The 13762-nt window shown below is 38.2% G+C and overlaps 1 long non-coding RNA gene across 1 annotated transcript in view; it reads right to left on the reverse strand.

The window, feature by feature from the left end:
* The window catches only part of LOC147581190 (uncharacterized), a 242483-nt gene that overhangs the window by 53933 nt on the left and 174788 nt on the right, over positions 1-13762 (reverse strand). The window lies entirely within an intron of this gene.

A 13762-nucleotide genomic window follows, 5' to 3' on the forward strand; every position in this document is an offset into this window, starting at 1 on the left:
CAAATACTGTAAGATGAAAAAGAGGACATGAAAGCTCAATAAAAAAAATTAAAGTCCGGGGTGCCTGGGTGGCTCAGTCGGTTATGCATCCGACTTCGGCTCATGTCATGATCTCACGGTCCCTGAGTTTGAGCCCCGCGTCAGGCTCTGTGCTGACAGCTCAGAGCCTGGAGCGTGTTTCAGATTCTGTGTCTCCCTCTCTCTCTGACCCTCCCCCATTCATGCTCTGTCTCTGTCTCAGAAATAAATAAACGTTAAATAAATAAATAAATAAATAAATAAATAACGTCCATGTTTTCTCTCTTTATTTGAGCAGGTGTCTGAAGGGAAAAAAAAAATAAATCTCTCTCAAACTGAAAAGGACAGAACTATGTGTTTATTTTGCTCAACTCTCAATCTCCAGGTCCCCCAAGTGGGGTAGTGCTGCCTCAAAAAGCAATGGAGAAAAAGTTCTGGAGATGAATGTGGTGATGGTTGTACAAAAATGTGAATATATCTAATGCCACAGAACATTTGTAGTTAAAAAAGTTAAAATGGTAAAATTTTATATATATTATATATATATTATATATTATATTATATTATTATATTTTATACCCCTCATACCCACCCCCTCAAAAAACAGCAATGGAGGCTCTTCTGGTTTTCCCTTGACTTTTCTGAGCCTCCTGCTATCTGTTAACCAACCTGTAATGAATCTGCCATAGTCCCCTAGCTGCTGGGAACTTCAAATTATCTGAGAACTCATAAACTCTGCCCCAGATCTTCTTTTAAATTAGCAGCAATGTGAGTACAGATCTTCCTCAGTTTATGGTGGGGTGTTGTCCCAACAAACCCATCATAAGTTGAAAATGCATTTAATTCACTTAACCTACTGAATATCATAGCTTGTCTGACCTACCTTGAATGTGATCAGAACACTTACGTTAGCCTCAAGTTGGGCAAAATCATCTAACACAAATACCATTTTATAATAAAGTGTTGCATATCTCATGTAACTTATCGAATCCTGTACTTAAAGTGAGAAACAATGGTTGGATGGAGACAGAATCGTGGTAAGCATATTGGTTGTTCATCCTCGCGATCGGGTGGCTACTGGGAGCTGCCGCTGCCACTGCTTCTGCCCAGCGTCACCAGAGAGGATCTTACCATATCTCTCTAGCCGGGAAAAGATCCAAATTCAAAATCTGAAGTATAGTTTCTATTGAATGCTTATCACTTTCACAGGATCGCAAAGTCGAAAAACCATAAGGGGACCCATCGTAACCCAGGGACCGTCTGTCCAGGCATGAACATAATATATTTGAAAAAAGAAAACCAGAAGAATAGCAGCTGCGGTTTCACTACTGTCTGGTGACTGAGAGACTTGGTTCAAACTCTGCCTACAGGCAAAGTTACTGCACATGTACCCTGCATTCTGTCATCAGCATATTTCTGGAAATGTAGTATGTAACTTAAATTTTTTTTTAAAGTTTATTCATTTTTTGAGAGAGAGAGGGAGAGAGAGAGAGAGAGAGAGAGAGAGAGAGAGAGAGAGAAAGAGAGCTCAAGTGGGATTAAGGCAGAGAAAGAAGACACAGAATCCAAAGCAGGCTCCAGTCTCTGAGCTGTCATCACAGAGCCTGTGATGGGACTTGAACTTACAGACGGAGCTGAAGTCAGACGCTTAACCAACTGAGCCACCCAGGCGCCCCATGTAGTATATAAATTAAAATTAACAAAATGAATTATTTACATAGAGATGAAAATAGCAATTGTATTTCAATTCTATAAATAAAGCAAATGGTGCAAAAGAGTCTAAAATACAGAACTCAACCTTTTAGAACTACCTTTGAAACATAAAATCTTGCTTTGTTTATAAAATCAATTCCTGTCCCCACCCCTACCCCCACAAGAAGGCCACAAAACTCATCTTGCTTCTTGGCAGAAATTAAATGAAAACACAAACAAGTGTAAATAAAATGTTATAACAGCTATAAGAATATGTTAAAGAATTGGAGAAACCATCTTAAACACACAAAAAATTAAAATAGTATATGTATAATATTAATATAAATATATTAACATCTAAGAGCAGCTAAAATGTCTGGACCACTTACTCTGAGCCAGGCACTGTCCCAAGTGTTTATTTGTACTTGCCTCGAGTTGGGCAAAATCATCTAACACAAATACCATTTCATTCTTAACATAACCTTCATTCTTAACATAGTCCTTACCAGGTAAGGCACTATTTATTACTGCCCCATTTTACAGACATGGAAAGCCATTAAAGAGAGCCAGAGAGTTTGGTAATTTACCCAAGGCTTTCAATTAGCTGCAATGCTCTTAAGATGTACACAGTAATGCTTTTTCAGACTCCATCTGGGATCTTACCCTGTACCTAAGATGGCCACAACTGGAAAGGAGAAAGGCCATAACTATAAATAAAAGCATCCACTGGCTTTTGCAAGCCCTACAAGCATCTCTTTGAAAAATGACCATAATTCATATCTAAATAAAATTGAAGAGAGAAGTAGTTTATCTTCTCCTGACCCTCAAGTTTAGGCAGTTAAACTACTGCTATGCCTCCAGATTTTCCTGTGATCATAATTGTTTCCTAGAGGCATCAGCTGGGGCTTGACTGAGGAGTGATGAAGAAAAGCATACTTTACAAAAGCTTAGTCCAGTGTGGAGTCTTTCCCTGCATACTCGAATTCTGGACACGGTTACTTTCTATCATGACAGACCCTTACTAGGACGATAGTGGGGACAGAGTACTGGTTCACATGGAAACTCATCCTCTTCAGATCCTCCACATTAGAAAGGCCAGAGCCCTTTGCAGACCCTATTTCCTCTATCTTGAAAGACTTTGTTCTTTACCTCTAACTACCCTTAACACCCACCACCAGCCCCAGGCTTCCTACCCCTGGTACAATCTAAGAGAGAAATCAATGAGGTTTTCCTCATTTACTGAGTTCAACAAAGGCAAGCCCACAATCTTGGGGGTGGGGTTAGAGGTGATGAAAATAAATTCCAACTAGCCCATCCTGCAAACACTTGGAGGTCCAGATCACATCTGGCTGGGGAGAGGGCTTGGAGTGCTGGTAACTTATCAGTGCTCGGGTTACTCAATTACACCAAAGAGTATCCTCTGGGAAAGCAGCCGGTATCCCCTCCTATCACCTCAGACAGAAAGCACATCTCAACAAAGCTGGTGACTGAAGGGTTGCCATTAGTGACAAATTCATTTATTTATTTCCTGAGTTTCCATCTTTAGGACTACTTCCACATCCATAAAACAAAGAATCTTTATGCTATATTTATTTCCAAGAAAGTGTTCCAGCGTCAATATGGAAATTATGACTACAGAAGTGGACAGAGTATGGTCAACTACCATGCATTTAGGTTCTTTCTACATAGGAAAGGATTAGCAGCAGAAAGAACGCCAGAACTAATTTTAATCTCTCTTTTACCTTGTGACTAGAAGCAAATCATTGAATTCCCAGAGATGCACATTCTCATCTGGAAAACATAGATAATATTCCTATGTCTTCTTTTTGCATCTGGATGTGCAAAAATTAAATGGAGTGATGTAAAGAACAATGTAATTGAAAGTGCTGTGTATACTATCCATTAAGGATTATATGAGTAATAAGCTATTACCATATAAGGTGATAAAGGAGATGTTCTGCCTATGAACACACTAGGCAATGACTTCTTTTTTTTTTTTTTTAATTTTTTTTTTCAACGTTTATTTATTTTTGGGACAGAGAGAGACAGAGCATGAATGGGGGAGGGGCAGAGAGAGAGGGAGACACAGAATCGGAAACAGGCTCCAGGCTCTGAGCCATCAGCCCAGAGCCCGACGCGGGGCTCGAACTCACGGACCGCAAGATCGTGACCTGGCTGAAGTCGGACGCTTAACCGACTGCGCCACCCAGGCGCCCCAGCAATGACTTCTTAAGTTTAGTAAATGATAGTTTAGTAAATGAAGAAAACTTTGCCATTTAATGCAGTAAGACAGTCACATTTAATGTGTCCACAGTAGCTTAGGCCAGTCCACAGAGTTCATACCCCGTCTCCAAACATTGTATATGTTGTTTATATGATTCACTTGTTTATATGGACATTAATCACATACTGTTTAATGGTGTCATGTATTATTATTTGCCTCTTTTTAAATTTAATTTTTTATATGCAAATATATGTCTCATTTCTTCAACTAGACTGTAAATCACTTCACGACTATTTAAGAGCTTGTTAAATGAGATGATAAGTATTAAAGACATAGTATAGTATCTAGCACATGGTAAGAGCTCAATAAATAGTAATTATTTTTTTAGTCCAGAGTATATACAACAAGTTATCAATTAACTATTTCAAGTAGGAAACACCACACTGTGGGATATTATTTGAAGACTCCCTTGAGCAATAATCATATAGGACTTCAAAAGAATATTTCAAGCCCCATACAAAATGACATTTCCAATTAAGCAACAATATTTAAGAGTCAAGAGTGAGCAGTGATGATGAACACAGGTTTTGGAGTCAGACAGACCTTGGTTTGGATGTCTACTCCACCTCTTACAAGATGTGTGGCCTTGGCCAAATTACATCACTCTATTAACTCCAAATGAGAATAATAATACTTGCTCCAGTGTTGTGGTAATGAAAGGAATCAATACAGGCAAAAACTTACACTGAACCAAATGGTAGTTGTTACTCCTACTAAGAGTCCAACAATTTTGTGTTCTAGGATTGAGTAGGCCACTATATGAGAAGGATAGATTAAAATGTCCACAAAGAAAGAGAAATGAGAATTTAGCCTGACAGTCTCCTAGTCCACCAACCCAATCTTCACATTTTGAAAATTAAGTAGAACATATAGCCCAAATAGCCCATATAAGAACATATTTAATGCATATATTTTTCTGATAAAAATGTTTAAAATTCTAGAAAATATATGTTTAGTTTGTTGAAACACATGCCTTTCTGGTTTAGACTAAAATCGGATAAGTTACCATCAGGGAAATGTAAATCAAAACCACCATGAGGTAACACCATATATACTGGGATGACTGTAATCAAAAAGACAGACAATAATCAATCTTGGTGAGGCAGTAGAGGAAATTTGGAATCCTCATTCACCATCGGTGGGAATGTAAAATGGAGCAGTCACTTTGGAAAACAGACTAGAAAGTCCTCAAAATTTTAAGAGTTAGCATTAGAATTAGCATCAAAGCTACCATATGAGCCAGCAATTCCACTCTTGGGAACATACCCCAGGAAATGCAAACATATGTCCACATAAAAGCTTGTACACAGATGTTCATAGCAGCAGTATTAATAATAGCCAAAAAGTGGAAAAACACAAATGTTCATCAAATGATGAATGGTTAAACAAAATGCGATATAGCTAATAATAATTATTCAGCAGTGGAAAAAATAAAGTACTGATAAATGCAATAGTATGAATGAATCTTGAAAATATGTCAGGTGAAAGAAGCCAGTCACAAAAGCCACATATGTGATTCCATTTATATGAAGTGTTCCAAATAGGCAAATTCATAGAAACAGAAAGTAAATTCATGGTTGCTTAGGGCTGGGAAGACTAGGAGGGAAATAGGAAGTGGTTAATGGGTACAGGGTTCCTTTTTGGAGTGATGAGAATGTCTTAAAAAACTGATTGCGGCGATGGTTGCCCAGTTCTGTGAATATGCTAAAAACCACTGAATTGTACACTTTAAACAAATGAATTATATGGTATGTGAATTATATCTCAATATAGCTGTTTATTTTTTTAATGTTTATTTCTTTATCTTGAGAGTGAGAGAGCACAAGCAGGGTGAGGGGGAGAAAGGGAGAGAGAGAGAATCTCAAGCAGGCTCTGTTCTTGGCTCAATGGAGGGGTTCGATTTCACGAACTGTGAGATCAGGACCTGAGCCAAAATCACGAGTCAAACGCTGAACTGACTGAGCCACCCAGGCACCCCAAGCTGTTAATTCAAAAGATTGGATTAGTGCTGTATTGACTAGAAAGGCCTTGTTAGTTTACAGAAAGACAAAGACATCAAACCAACAAAAATATCACTAACAAAATAGTAAAGATTACTTGAAGAGTTTTTAATGATATAAATACATCACGAAAATGTAACTGTAGTTCACAGCTGAATTTTTTTTGGACAATTGCATTTTTAAATGTGCTACAATACACTTAACTTAGAAACATTAGAGTTCTTATCAGTGATATGTTTTAGTAAGCTACATAGCTATTAGGTTTATAATAGACTATAAAACCATGTTAAAAGAAGGCAATTAAGGGGCCTGGGTGGCTCAGTGGGTTAAGCGGCTGACTTCAGCTCAGGTCATGATCACACAGCTTGTGGGTTCGAGCCCTGCACCCGGCTCTGTGCTGACAGCTCAGAGCCTGGAACCTGCTTCAGATTCTGTGTCTCCCTCTCTCTCTCTGCCCCTCCCCTGCTCATGCTCTGTCTCAAAAATAAATATAAACATTAAAAAAATTTTTTTAAATAAAAAATTTATTTAAAAAAATAAAAGAAAGGTAATTAATTTTAAATTGCACTTTATTTCCATGTGTTCCATTTTGTTCCAACTATTAATATCATCAAAATCTTGAAGTATGGTATTGTTAGAACTTTTAGACTTTTTCTAATCAATCAATAGAAATGTTATAAAAATTATGGAGGGCAAAGGGCTACCAAAATATGTAGTTAAGAAACTGAAAAGATAAAGTGTGTGCACCAATTATAATCTGATACATGATACAGTCTAATAATTATAATCAAATAGTCAAAGTGTCTTTTTACCATTTTGCTGAAAATAATAGTAACTTTACAGAGTACTCTTTTGGAGGGGGATTCTTACACACACTTTCATTAACTTATGTATTGGTAATTATATTCAGGCTTTACAGCATCAATATTTAACATTTAAATTTGAAAATATCTTCCTTCGAAAACCATATAATCCCATGTCTTCTAAAATTAAATTATTATATTATTGCCCAAAATAAACTTCACTCAGTAAATGTGTCTAATACATAAATAAAACATTCTTATGATTTCTAACATGCCAAAATTTAGAAAATACACTTACAAAAGAAATAGATGTTGTGTAGTAAATAATGCTACTTAATTCTAACATCAAAAGAAGATGATTGTGGTAACTTAAAACTTTCAAAAAACTGTATCTATAAGTCTTTGCTCAAGAGAAACATTTTGAGATTAAAATGTCATCAAGATTCACATTTATTTCACTCACAGGGCCTTTCTCTTTTAAATTTATATTTGATATTATTTTAGAGGATGTTACATGCATCTTAATTTTAGAATTTGGTTTTTGTTTTATCTTTATAAAAAAATTTAATATGATTAGAAAATATTTAGCAGCAGTTGAAACAATATGTAAAAACATTTAAGGTTGGAGGTAGATTTAAAATTAAATTAATGTTAGGGGCACCTGGGTGGCTCAGTTGGTTTAGCGTCCAAGTTTGGCTCAGGTCATGATCTCATAGTTTGTGGGTTCAAGTCCCACGTCAGGATCTGTGCTGACAGCTCAGAGCCTGGAGCCTGGAGCCTGCTTCTGATTCTCTGTCTCCCTTTCTCTCTGCCCCTCCTCTGCTCCTGCTGTCTCTTTCTGTCTCTCAAAAATAAATAAATGTAAAAAAAATTTTTTAATTAAATTAATGTTATGTCAATCATACTACAATAGAGTGGTTTAAAAAATAAAATTAAAACAAGGGTGCCTGGGTGGCTCAGTCAGTTAAGTGTCTGACTTCAGCTCAGGTCATGATCTCATGGTTTGTGAGTTCAGGCCCTAGGTCGGCCTCTGTGCTGACAGCTCAGAGCCTGGAACCTGCTTTGGGTTCTGTGTCTCCCTCTCTCTCTCTCTCAATCTCTCAGAAATAAATAAATAAGCATTTTTTAAAAAATTAAAACAATTTTCAGAGCAGACACCATTATAATAAATGAAGAAAACTTCAAATTTAAAAATTTTGCCAAAATACAATACTTGTTTGAATGACCTCAAATTTTTTGTGTTTCAAATTGCTTCATATTTCTTCCACCTGTCGGTTGTCATCTTGTTATATTCCAGAAAACAAATTAAAGGAAATATAACATTCAAGCAAATTACACAATTAATATTAAGAACTACATGTATCTCATTGTATAACTTCATAAAAAATAGAGGATTCGATTTTCTAAATTTCTCTGAGAATTGTGTGAACTGAACACATTGCTTATATATTCATTGTGTTTTCTTTTGCCAACTTATTTACAAAGTTGGATTGGGGCAGGAAAAATTTACATTTTCATGTGAAGAATTTTCCTAAGGCTTCTGATTAAGTACCCTGGATCACAGTGAATCAGCAAACATTGATTTACACAGAGCTTTAGAAAAAAGCTCGACTTTCAAAGAAGTGATACTTTCTCAAGTGAATCCTAAAGTCTTCAAAGGTCAACAAAAAGAGAAATTTCAGATTTTGCTCCCACCACAATAATTTGGTATATTTAAAAGTATTTTTGTAGTCAGACTACTATAGAAATCTGGAAGTAATTCTGATTTTAAAAGGCAACATTTTCTGAAGCTTGGAGTTTCTAAGTGTTAATTAAAAGCCATAGTTAATGTTTCATTTAGTTGGAGCTGTGAACGTTAACACTCATATCACTGAATATGCATTTATATAATGAAAATACGTCAAATATATGCAACATATTTAAAAACTACCATAATGCTATCCACACATTTTCAAAGGCAAAAAAAAAAAAAAAAAAACTTTTCAAAAATCTAACTGAAACTGCCTTTTACTCCAATACAAATTGGAGTTCTCAAGTTGTTTAAGTGAACTGATTTATAAGGGAAATAAGTGGAGTTTAGATGAGTTTCCTGTAAATGTGTAATAAAACCCACAGTTGTATATGTAGATTCTTAATTTTTGAACAATAAATTTAGGGCCGGGCAATGTCACTGGAGTAAATTCCTTTAAGAGATGTAAAGGTCTTGATGACAGTTATTTTCCAGGTCTACTTTCCCACAATCACATCTCTGAAAGATTTTCTGCATGAAGTGTCTGAAGAAGAGTGGTGGACATGTCAATGATCCCTGAGGTCCATTCCAGGTCCCCTTTAAGGTGGAGGTGGGGCAAATAGGAGAGAAGAAAAGGTAATGCTGATAAGGGAATCTGAACCAAATGTTGTCGCATGCTAGAAATGATTAGATGCCCTTGTCATGGAGCTGCTACAGAAGTCCGGGGTGAAAGAGGGAAACAAGAGGTCAAGTGTGGGCACATGAGTAAAAAAAAAAAAAAAAAAGAAAAAAAAGGTTTGTGTGGTATAGTGGAGGGAAAATGAATCCTTAATCTACTCCGAAATCCTCTCTCCTTTTCTTTTTTAAATATCCTTTGGTCCTGTGATGGGAAGAACGGAGGTGGGTCTTGATGCTATTTATTAACACGTATCAGGTTAAGCTACACAATATGTTTGTAATTAAAATAAAAGCTTTAGCAAGAATATTCTGCTCTCTTGCTTAGAGGTGTTCACAAAGCACAAGCAAGCTACTGAACTGACCTTCATCATGGAATGCCTATTTTTTTTATGTTTATTTCTTTTTGAGGGAGAGAGAGAGCTCAAGCAGGGGAGGGACAGAAAGAGAGGGGGGCAGAGGATCCAAAGTGAGTTCCGTGCTGACAGCAGACAGCCCTCATCAGGACTGGAACTCACGAACTGTGAGATCATGACCTGAGATGAAGCCAGGCACTTAACCGACTGAGTCACCCAGGCACCCTGCAATGCCTATTTCTAAATGTCCATGTTTTATCACTGTACTTACGTTTTGGTGGGAGTCACGTCTTATACTCATTCAATAGCTATACATTGAGGACCTGCTAGGTGCCAAGCCCTGTTTTAGACAGTGAATAAACAGTGAAATCCTTGCTCTCATGGAGTTTACAAAATAGTAACAAAATAGGCATTAAACAAAGTTAAATGAGAAAATTGGGTATTATGTTTCATTAGTTTTTAACATATACCTTTCCCATATTTTGATGTATGTAAATTGGGATGCATTTTTAAATTGATGGTAAATAATATTTTAATTGGTGATCTTTTTTCTTTGTGGCAGGCCATGAAACAGTGATATAAGCCTTAAGTGATAACATTCAGAATTCAACAAAATGTAGTAGAGTGGTAGAAAGTAACAAACACTTTCAAAAAGAAGAATGGAGAGGAGAGGAATTGTAACAGTGTGGTCAGCGGCAGCCTCACTGAGAAGGCATCTTTCCAGCCCAGGCATAAAAAAGGAACCAACCCATCATGCAGGGCTTCCCAGGTAGAGGAAAGTACAAATGCCCTAAGATAGGAGGGTGCCTGGTCACGGTCCTGGAAATACAAGACCAATGTAGCTGGAACTGAATGGGAGTGAGGACAGCAGTAGAAAAGGGTGAAAGATGAGAAGTAACAAAGAAGCCAGCCTATATAAGGCCTTGTGGACCATTGTAAGGACTCTGACGTTTACTCTGAGTGAAATGGCAAGTTATTGGGAGTGTGTGGAGCAGAAACCATGATATGAATTCTATGTGAAGGGTAAAAAGGCACCTCTGGCTGCTGTGTTGAGAATGGATGGACTAAAGGAGAACAAGGCAGAAAAGAAGAGAGCAATTTGGAATCTTCTATTCAATGCCAAGTAAAAGGTGATGGTGCCTATCACCAGGGTGTTAGCTGTAGAGGTGATTCTGTAACCAGATTCTGAATAGATAAAACCTACAAGATTGGTTCATTTTGGATGTGGGGTTCAAGAAGAGGTGTGTCATGATAACCCCAAGACTTCTGGCCTGAAACACTGTAACTAAGATGGGTTATCATGAATTATTCTGATTATAAACCAGGGATGCCTCATACTAAATCAACAAGTTTCCAACCGAATAAAGCTTGTGTATTCAAAGCTAAAAATTTCAAATAGTGGTGACTGTAGGAGTTCTGGCACTAGTATACAAAAGTGCTGTTTACCAAAGGAGGGGAAAGACAGAGAAAGGCAAGAAAGGCAAAAGAAAGGAGAATTAGGTTTATTGTACCAAGTGGTTCATGTATATTCTCATTTAATCCCAACAACCACTACACAATGTCATGATTACTCTCCCCATTTCACAAGTAGAGAAATTAGGCTTTAGGTTGGTTAAGCAGGTTACCAAGGTCACATAGCTATAGATAATCCTTTAGAGTTCTCCCCTTGGAACTGGTTGCAATTTTTTAACTAGGCTTCCAAATCAGGTGTCCCACTCTTTCAGTTTTCTTACAGCATCCAGTTCTGCTCTATTTCCCTCTCCTAAAGGAATTGAGGGGGATATTTTTCCCCCTGAAGATCAGTGGAAGGATATTTCAGTGGATACCATATAGTGTTCTTCCAAAAAGCATCCTTCAGCCAATATACTTCAGTCTCCGGGAATGTCATATTTCACCAACAGAGCTACCTGCCTACGCAGGGCACAAGCCTTTATCCAACATCCAACCCCCTTCCACACCTTCACTTTTTCCCCCAAAACTCTTCATTCTGGGAGTCAGACCTTAGAACCTACAGATTTTCTAACTGCCTTTGCTCACATCACCATATCAGATCCTCACATCGATATGGTACCGTGTCCCCTCGGGCAGTGGTTACACAAGAGATCTGCAAGCTGTGATGCTTGCCCTTAGATGGCAAGCCTTCCCCAAACATGAAGAGTGCAGCATAGAGTGAGAACTTTGCAATCAGTTAGGACTAGGTTCAGCTCTGAGTTTCTGACACTTTCTGGATCCACAACCTATGACAAGGTACCCAGCATTTTAAACTTCAATTTCTTTATCATTAAAAAGCAGAAAATGGTAATTATGTTACAGTATTGTGAGAATTAAATGGGACAGTGTTTGTAAGCCCCTAGGGTAGGGTGTGATACTAGTAAATGCTTCTTAAATGTACTCTATTACTATTTCCTGGCTCTTCTCCCATGTGAAGCACTAATAGAGGGTGTATACCATGTTCAGTGAGCTCCCAGATTGCAATGGAAGTTCTGCACTTAGAATCTCACATCTAGGGGCACCTGGGCAGCTCAATCGGTTAAGCATCTGGCTCTTGATTCGGCTCAGGTCATGATCTCACAGTTCCTGAGATCAAGCCCTGCGTTGGACTCTGCACTGAGTGTGGAGCCTCTTTGAGATTCTTTCTCCCTTTCTCTCTGCCCCTTCCCCACATCTCAAAATAAATAAGTAAACATTGAGAAAATAAATCCCACATTTATTTTTCTAATGCTACCTTTACTCCTAAAAAGCCAAGGCTGCATGTTTTTTGTTTGTTTTTTCCTATATCTATGGCCAACCAGCCCAGCTTATGAACTGTAACTAAGAGGAGGCAGAGTCAAGAGCAAAGCAGCAGGCAGTGCTGGAAACACTGGCACAGCTGGACATCAGGAGAAGCACCCCACACAGGGACAGGCACACAACCTCTTCTTTCTCAGCAGCTCTGTGACTCATGGGTTGGGAAAAGCTTTGAGAAATGAACTAGTCCTCTCTGTTGCTCGAAACAACTATTGTCAGTTACCTGAGCATCTATCTTGCACTTAAAGACGTTAAAAAAGGAAATAGATTCCCATCTCAGTCCATGTCATCATGTGGTCGATTTATTGTTGTTGCTGTTGTTTCATGAAGGTGGCATTTCAGGAGTCAATTCTTTTATTCCATGCCTCCCGGGTAATTGGTACTAAACCAAGGACATGTAGAGAAGTGGCCCAGTGACAGAGCCACCTCTCAGCCATGTCTGTGCAGACCTGTGGGAGAAGCACTAATTATCTCTTTCTGTCCAAGGTCTTAGTTCACCTATGGGCACCTCAGTCTCAATTTGTCTAAAACAAACATCTCTCTTACCCTCACCTGCTCTTGCTCTAGTGCTCACAGCACTGATTGAAAATATGCTCATACCAGAACTGTAGCCATCACCACAGAAAATCAGTTTCCGAATCTTGTGGGTTCAAGTAATTCTCCCTTTGAAATATTCCTCCAAACTATTCTCTTGTTGTCATCTTCACTGCTTAGTCTCCTCTCACCTGGCCTATTGCAACTGCCTAGCCTAAATCTCCCCATGTCCAGTCTCTCCAAGTCCAACCACCTCAGTGACATACAAATTATGATTCTAGGGCACTTGAGTAGCTCAGTCACTAAGCATCTGACTTTGGCTCAGGTCATGATCTCATGGTTCATGAGTTCGAGTCCCACATTGGGTGAGCTCAAGCCCCGCTTCAGGTGAGGATGAGACCCACTTCAGGTAAGCCCCACTTTTCTCTCTCTCTGTCTCCCTCTCTGCCCCTCCTGGGATTCTCTCTCTCTCTCTCTCTCTCTCTCTCTCTCTCTCTGCCCCTTGCTCACTTGCACCCCCTCTTCTCTCAAAAGAAAGAAAGAAAGAAAGAAAGAAAGAAAGAAAGAAAACAGAAATTATGACTGTACCCCTGATTTGAGCTTAAACTTTCCACATCCATCACTCAGCTGAGATCTATCATACCCTAGAACTCTGCTGTCCAATCCAATAGCCACTAGGGACATGTGACTCTTGAGCACTTGAAACATGGGCAGTCCAAATTTCGACGTGCTACAGTGCATAAGACATGCCAGATTTCAAAGACTTGGTATGAAAACAAGAATATAAAATATTTCATTAATCTTTTAGGCTCATCACATGTTGAAATGATAACATTGGGGGACAGCTGAGGTTAAATAAAATGTATCTTTTAAAATTAACTTCA

The sequence above is a fragment of the Puma concolor genome, chromosome B2 (genome assembly GCF_028749965.1).
Source record: "Puma concolor isolate L17-30 chromosome B2, mPumCon1.1.hap2, whole genome shotgun sequence".
Lineage (NCBI taxonomy): Eukaryota > Metazoa > Chordata > Mammalia > Carnivora > Felidae > Puma > Puma concolor.